The following is a 6,452-nucleotide window of genomic DNA, read 5'->3' as shown; positions in this document are numbered from 1 at the left end:
CAATGTCGAAAGAAACATTTAAATACAAATCTTAAGCTCGAATCGCATTTGAATTAAGACGTTATTGTCCTTTATTTCTTACACCAGGAACACGTGCACCTCAAGGGATTAGGAAGTGACAAACATCTTTCTTTCGAAATTGTGAAACGGAATGTTATTTATTTATATTTTAACAAAAGTAGCCAAAGCATAATTTAACCGATATTTTAAATATTTTACATTTTTTTTAATTTGTTTTTAGTTACGCATATTTTTACAACACTTTGCCTTGTATGTCACATTCTTTTCTTACAATCATATAAATTTCTCTTCTTAAAATTTTATTATTTTAAGAAAAGTTAACTATTATATTTATAAAATAAATTTATTTTTTTTTATAAAATAGATGAGATAGGACAATTTGTAAAAGGATCGATTATGTATTATTTTTTTTTTCTTTTTCTTAAAATTATACATATTTTTTAAAAATTATACATATTTTTTAACAAACAAACAACACTAATAATAACTATAATTAAGCTTCATTTTCAAAATATTTTATATTAACTTTCTTACATATATAAACAATAATATGATATATTTCATACAAACGTATACTAAAATTTTTTAAAACTGTATATGGTAATTAATTACATTACCTTAAAATTAAAAAAATAAAAATAGAATTGCGTTTAAAGATGAATATTTTTTTTTTTCATTCAAATTGTAGAACATTCATCTACAGCAGTTTTAGAGCCTATTTCTGAATAACAAAATATGTGAATGAGAAAAAAAAACACTATTCCAAATGAGTTTTTCATAATTTTGATTTCTGAATTAAATTCAAAATTTTAAAAATGAAAAGAAAAACTTCATTCCAAATTTTAATAATTTTGATATTTTTTTCACATAAATTTGAAAAAAAAAATTTTAAAATACATATTTAGAATTTTGTTTTGTTCTGTATTCACTTTCATAAAAAACAAGTGCATAGTTTTTTATCGCGAAAAAAAAATATTGAAATAAATTTACAACATTTTCTAGAATTCCAGATCTGTATCTGGAAAATTACTTTGCAATGTTAAGGCAGCAAATTTCAATACAAAATAACAAAAAGGAATTTAATAATCCCTTTAAATATATATTGAAATCAATTGCCAAAGTACAACCACTTTTCTTTAAACTCGCAACTGAATCTTCGAAATGCCCGCTATCGTGAGATACATACACTGAACATATTTAACAGAAAAGGGTTTGTGATCATTTTGAACCCGAAACACTAAAACTAATTTGGTTTGAAAACTCGTCTCAACTCAAATTATAACAAATTCGTTTGAAAAATACAATACACAATAAAATATACATTTTTTTTGGCAAATGTTTAAAAACCTTTGAAAATTCTTAAATTTGACTTTAACTGGATTTTAGAGAAATATATTAAATTATAAACTAAACAATTTCAAACATTAAAAAATCATAAATCAGCATTTGGCCTTAAATATTGTGGGAACAATTGATGTGTGTTAAGCAGGCATATCACGGTAAGCACGGATATGGATACGTACATTCTGAGATGAAAGAACTGCAACAAACTTCAGACTGCTGTCTTTTCTAAGCCACTCGTCCGACAGCTGTTAAAATTATTCCAGTGACAGCTCATTATATTGTTTACAGGCGTACAAAAGCATTTTGGTGATAATTTTACAGAAAAAAAATTATTCGTGATGGAATTCAAGCGTGATTTCTTTATATTTGGTTGGAAAACCACAAGTGGCTATCGTTAGAGCACTCGGGCATTTAAATGTGAATAAATCTTTTGTGTCTCGTACCATCGCTCATTACCGTGATGCTGGTAGCGTAGCCCGACATCAGCAAGTGGACGGAAGAAAACAGCAACATCAGCAGAAATGTTTCGAAAAGTAAAGAAGCGACTTGATCGAAACTCTCGTTGCAGTGGCCGAAAAATGAGTCGTGAGCTGAATATTTCGCAATATTTCATTCGACAAATATTGAAAAATGAGATCGGGCTAAAGCCATTGACATTCCAAAAAGTCCAAGAACTTAAACCGCAACGGAAAGAAAATAGACACAAAAGAGCTTAAGAGTTGCTTTGCTTGACCGAAGGTGGTGAACTGCCGAATTTGGTGTTCTCCGATGAGAAAACATTCGTTGTCTAGCAGTTTGTAAACAAACAAAATGATCGTGCTTACTTGCCAAAGAGGTCAGCTGAAAATATGCACCTTTGGTTGTCCACCAGAACTCAAGCGCCGGCCATGGTGGTGGTGTGGGCTGCCGTAACTGCCGATGGTCGCTCTCTGCTCATATTAATCGACCGTGGCATCTGAATAAATGCCGAATATTATCGCGAAAATATTCTGGAGGGTCTATTAAAGCCTTGAGCACGCAAAATATTTTGGCCGCATCGCACTCAGCACGCGCCACCCAAGATTGGTTACAAAATGAGGTTCCTCGCTTCATTTCCAGCGCACAATGGCCATTAAAATCTCCGGATACCAATTCGTTGGACTATTGTGTCTGGAGTATTTTGGAAAGCAAGGTTGCAACTAAAAACCAGTAAAGACAGTCCTAAAGTCGGGCGGGGCCTATTTTATGATACCCTACACCACTTTGCTAATTTAGTAGAGCTCCACATAACAATTAAAAGTTTTTACGGGAGAATTTAATCATACACCCTATGATTATAATTATAATTTAAAATTCAAAGGACTAAATATGCCGAAGCATTTGTATCTTTTAAATTCGTACTTGTATTGCCCATTTGGTGCAAAATTAATTTGAAATCAGATAAAGATATATATGGGAGCTATATCCAAATCTGAACCGATCTCGATAATATTTAGCAAAGATATTTCTGAGCTGTATTTGATATATTTCCCTGAATATCGTTGTTACGGAGTGCATATTACTGCTGTGGGTAACAAATGCAACAAATCGGATTAACAATATAAATGGGAGCTATAGCTATATCTGAACCGATCTTCACCAAATTTGGCATACTAGCTTCTAGACTCAATTCGGTCGTATGTGGCAAATTCCATCCCATTTGGGCAAATATTAGACGTTTGGTGCAAAATAAAATGTAAATCGGACGAAGTTATATATGGGAGCTATATCCAAATCTGAACCGATCTCGATAAAATTTAGCAAAGGTATTTCTGAGCTGCATTTTAAATATTTCCCCAAATATTGTTGTTACAGAGTGCATATTACCGCTGCGTAGGACAAAAATAACAAATCGATCGAACAATATATATGGGAGCTATAGCTATATCTGAACCGATTTCGATCAAAATATGGCATACTTATTTTCAGGCCTAATTTGGTTGTATGTGCAAAATTCCATACAATTCGGGCTGATATTACACGTTTGGTGCACAATAAAAGGCAAATCGGACGAAGATATATATGGGAGCTTTATCTAAATTTTTAGCGATTATATCCAATTTCAATAGGGTTCGTCTTTGGGCCAAACAAATGTTGTTTGGAAAATTTCATCTCAATCGGATAATAAATGCGACCTGCATTTTGTTCACAAGAATACATGGACAGACGGACGGACGGACAAACGGACTGACATGCATAAATCAAATCAGAAAGTGATTCTATGCAGATCATCAAAAGGAACTATGGGTCTATCTCGTTTCCTTTTGCCTGTTACAAACAAATGCTCAAAGACATAATACCCTGACCACCTTGTGGTGTAGGGTATAAATAGCAAAGTGTCAATTACCTCAAGCCAGTGCTTCGCCGGGAATGGGCCAAAATATCACAAAGCAACATTCGGGCAGTGTGTGACGGTTTCATTGGCCGTTTGGAGGCCATAATTCCTGCCTCAAACAAATCTATACCTATTCTAAAATTTGATGTTATTTCCGACATTTTTTGCCTTCCTTCAATAAAATTGAAAAAAATGTAAAAATGATGGCGTTTGACTTTATTGCAGTTTTTTTTATCTCACCCTGTAATTTGTTCTGGTTTTGAAACTTGAGAAAGTTTCTCCAACATTCAATTACATTGGAATGTACCACCTAATATGTAGTATAATTAGGAAAAAAACATACATACATATATAAAATGATTATTACCAATCGAAAACAATTGCCAAACAATCCAGCCAAGTAATATTGGTCGTGGCATATAATGGAGAAAAACTTTAACACACGATTTTCACCAAGTCTATTTAATTCCCTTTGGTCACATCTTTGAACATGCATTCACAATCATGTGTGTACATACATTCATACATATAGATCTGTTTGTTACATAGACGAATCTAATCATACATATGTATATACATATGTGTGTAGGAGGCCCTAAAGTTTGACGAAACAATTCTATTCTCCACGGTGGTGTTCTTCGTATGTGTGTGCACGAGACAGGATAACGTGCCTGATGTAGGCTTCTGTAAAATGTTCTAGGTTTTTTTTTCTTGTTATACAGATGAAGTCAAACAAAGGTACGTGACACAAACAAACTGCAGACAACTATAAAATGGCTAGGTATATCTTAAATAATCTACTAGTATGATCTATAAATATGCTATCAATTTATTTATACCCTACACCACAAGGTGGTCAGGGTATTATGTCTTTGTGCATTTGTTTGTAACAGGCAAAATGAAACGAGATAGACCCATAGTTCCTTTTGATGATCTGCATAGAATCACTTTCTGATTTAATTTATGCATGTCAGTTCGTCTGTCCGTCTGTCTGTCCATGTATTCTTGTGAACAAAATGCAGGTCGCATTTATTATCCGATTGAGATGAAATTTTCCAAACAACATTTGTTTGGCCCAAGGACGAACCCTATTGAAATTGAAGATAATCGGTAAAAATTTAGATATAGCTCCCATATATATCCCTCCGATTTGCCTTTTATTGTGCACCAAACGTGTAATATCAGCCCGAATATTATGGAACTTTGCACATACAACCAAATTAGGCCTGAAAATAAGTATGTCAAATTTGATCGAAATCGGTTCAGATATAGCTATAGCTCCCATATATATTGTTCATTCGATTTGTTATTTTTGTCCTCCGCAGCCGTAATATGCACTCTGTAACAAAAATATTTGGGGAAATATATCAAATGCAGCTCAGAAATACCTTTGCTTAATTTTATCCAGATCGGTTCAGATTTGGATATAGCTCCCATATATAACTTCGTCCGATTTACATTTTATTTTGCACCAAACGTCTAATATTTGCCCAAATGAGATGGAATTTGGCACATACGACCGAATTGAGTCTAGAAGTTAGCATGCCAAATTTGGTGAAGATCGGTTCAGATATAGCTATAGCTCCCATCTATATTGTTCATCCGATTTGTTGTATTTGTTACCCACAGCCGTAATATGCACTCCGTAACAACGATATTCAGGGAAATATATCAAATACAGCTCAGAAATATCTTTGCTAAATTTTATCGAGATCGGTTCAGATTTGGATATAGCTCCCATATATAACTTCGTCCGATTTACATTTTATTTTGCACCAAATGGGCAATACAAGTACGAATTTAAAAGATACAAATGCTTCGGCATATTTAGTCCTTTGAATTTTAAATTATAATTATAATCATAGCTTGTATGATTGAATTCTCCCATAAAAACTTTTAATTATTAAGTGGAGCTCAACTAAATTAGCAAAGTGGTGTAGAGTATCATAAAATCGGCCCCGCCCGACTTTAAGACTTTCTTTACTGGTTTTATTATTTATTAGTTCTCAGGCAACTGGTTTTTCGATGGTTCTTATTTTAAAAGGATTTCTTTTCAATTTTCGCGACTATCTCATCTTATTACCATCGTACCAAGAAGAAATAACTGACATACATCTATTCAACCCATTTCAAGCTATATTTCAGCCAATTTAATTATAATTTTTCCATATACACATTATTTAAACCAGGGTTAACCAAGATGCGATTAGACGACAAAAATGTTTCTAAGAAAAAAAATGTTTGTAACAATTGCTGATTTCTTAACAAATATCAAAGCATGTGCTCCCTTTTTCTGGCTGCACAGATTCGACACCTATGCTTATGAATAACCGGATATCTGTATATATACGTTACAATATGTACCCCCTAATGCCACTTGTGGTATAATTTTAGTATTATATTATTATTACTCCTATGTTGGTCATATTACTTGTTGGTTTCTTGTTGTTTTTTTTTGGTTCGTCTTATATGATAAGTTATTCTTTGCGGGATTGTTGTGCCACATGGCCTAAACAAAAAAGTACGCTAAGAAAAAGTTGTACGCGTGCCATGTTTAGTACAAACTCAAGTTTGTTTTATGTGTGGACTGCGACATGTTGTTGCTGATTAAGCTGTTTTACGCCTCTTTCCATGCGCTGCTGGCAATGTTTTATGAAGTGTCGTCCTCTATTCACATAGCGGACAAATTGGAAAATTGTTATAAACAGTCCAGTTTTTTTTCTTTTGCAATGAA

At 33.1% G+C, this 6,452-nt stretch overlaps 1 protein-coding gene across 1 annotated transcript in view; it reads right to left on the bottom strand.

The window, feature by feature from the left end:
- Positions 1-6,452, bottom strand: part of LOC131800599 (protein similar-like) — a gene marked incomplete at its 5' end in the record, with an annotated part of 85,112 nt that overhangs the window by 1,580 nt on the left and 77,080 nt on the right. The gene's annotated exons all lie outside the window — the stretch shown is intronic.

The sequence above is a fragment of the Musca domestica genome, unplaced genomic scaffold (genome assembly GCF_030504385.1).
Source record: "Musca domestica strain aabys unplaced genomic scaffold, Musca_domestica.polishedcontigs.V.1.1 89, whole genome shotgun sequence".
Taxonomy (NCBI): domain Eukaryota; kingdom Metazoa; phylum Arthropoda; class Insecta; order Diptera; family Muscidae; genus Musca; species Musca domestica.
Note: the sequence above shows the minus strand (reverse complement) of the source record. Positions and strands in the feature narration are given on the sequence as shown.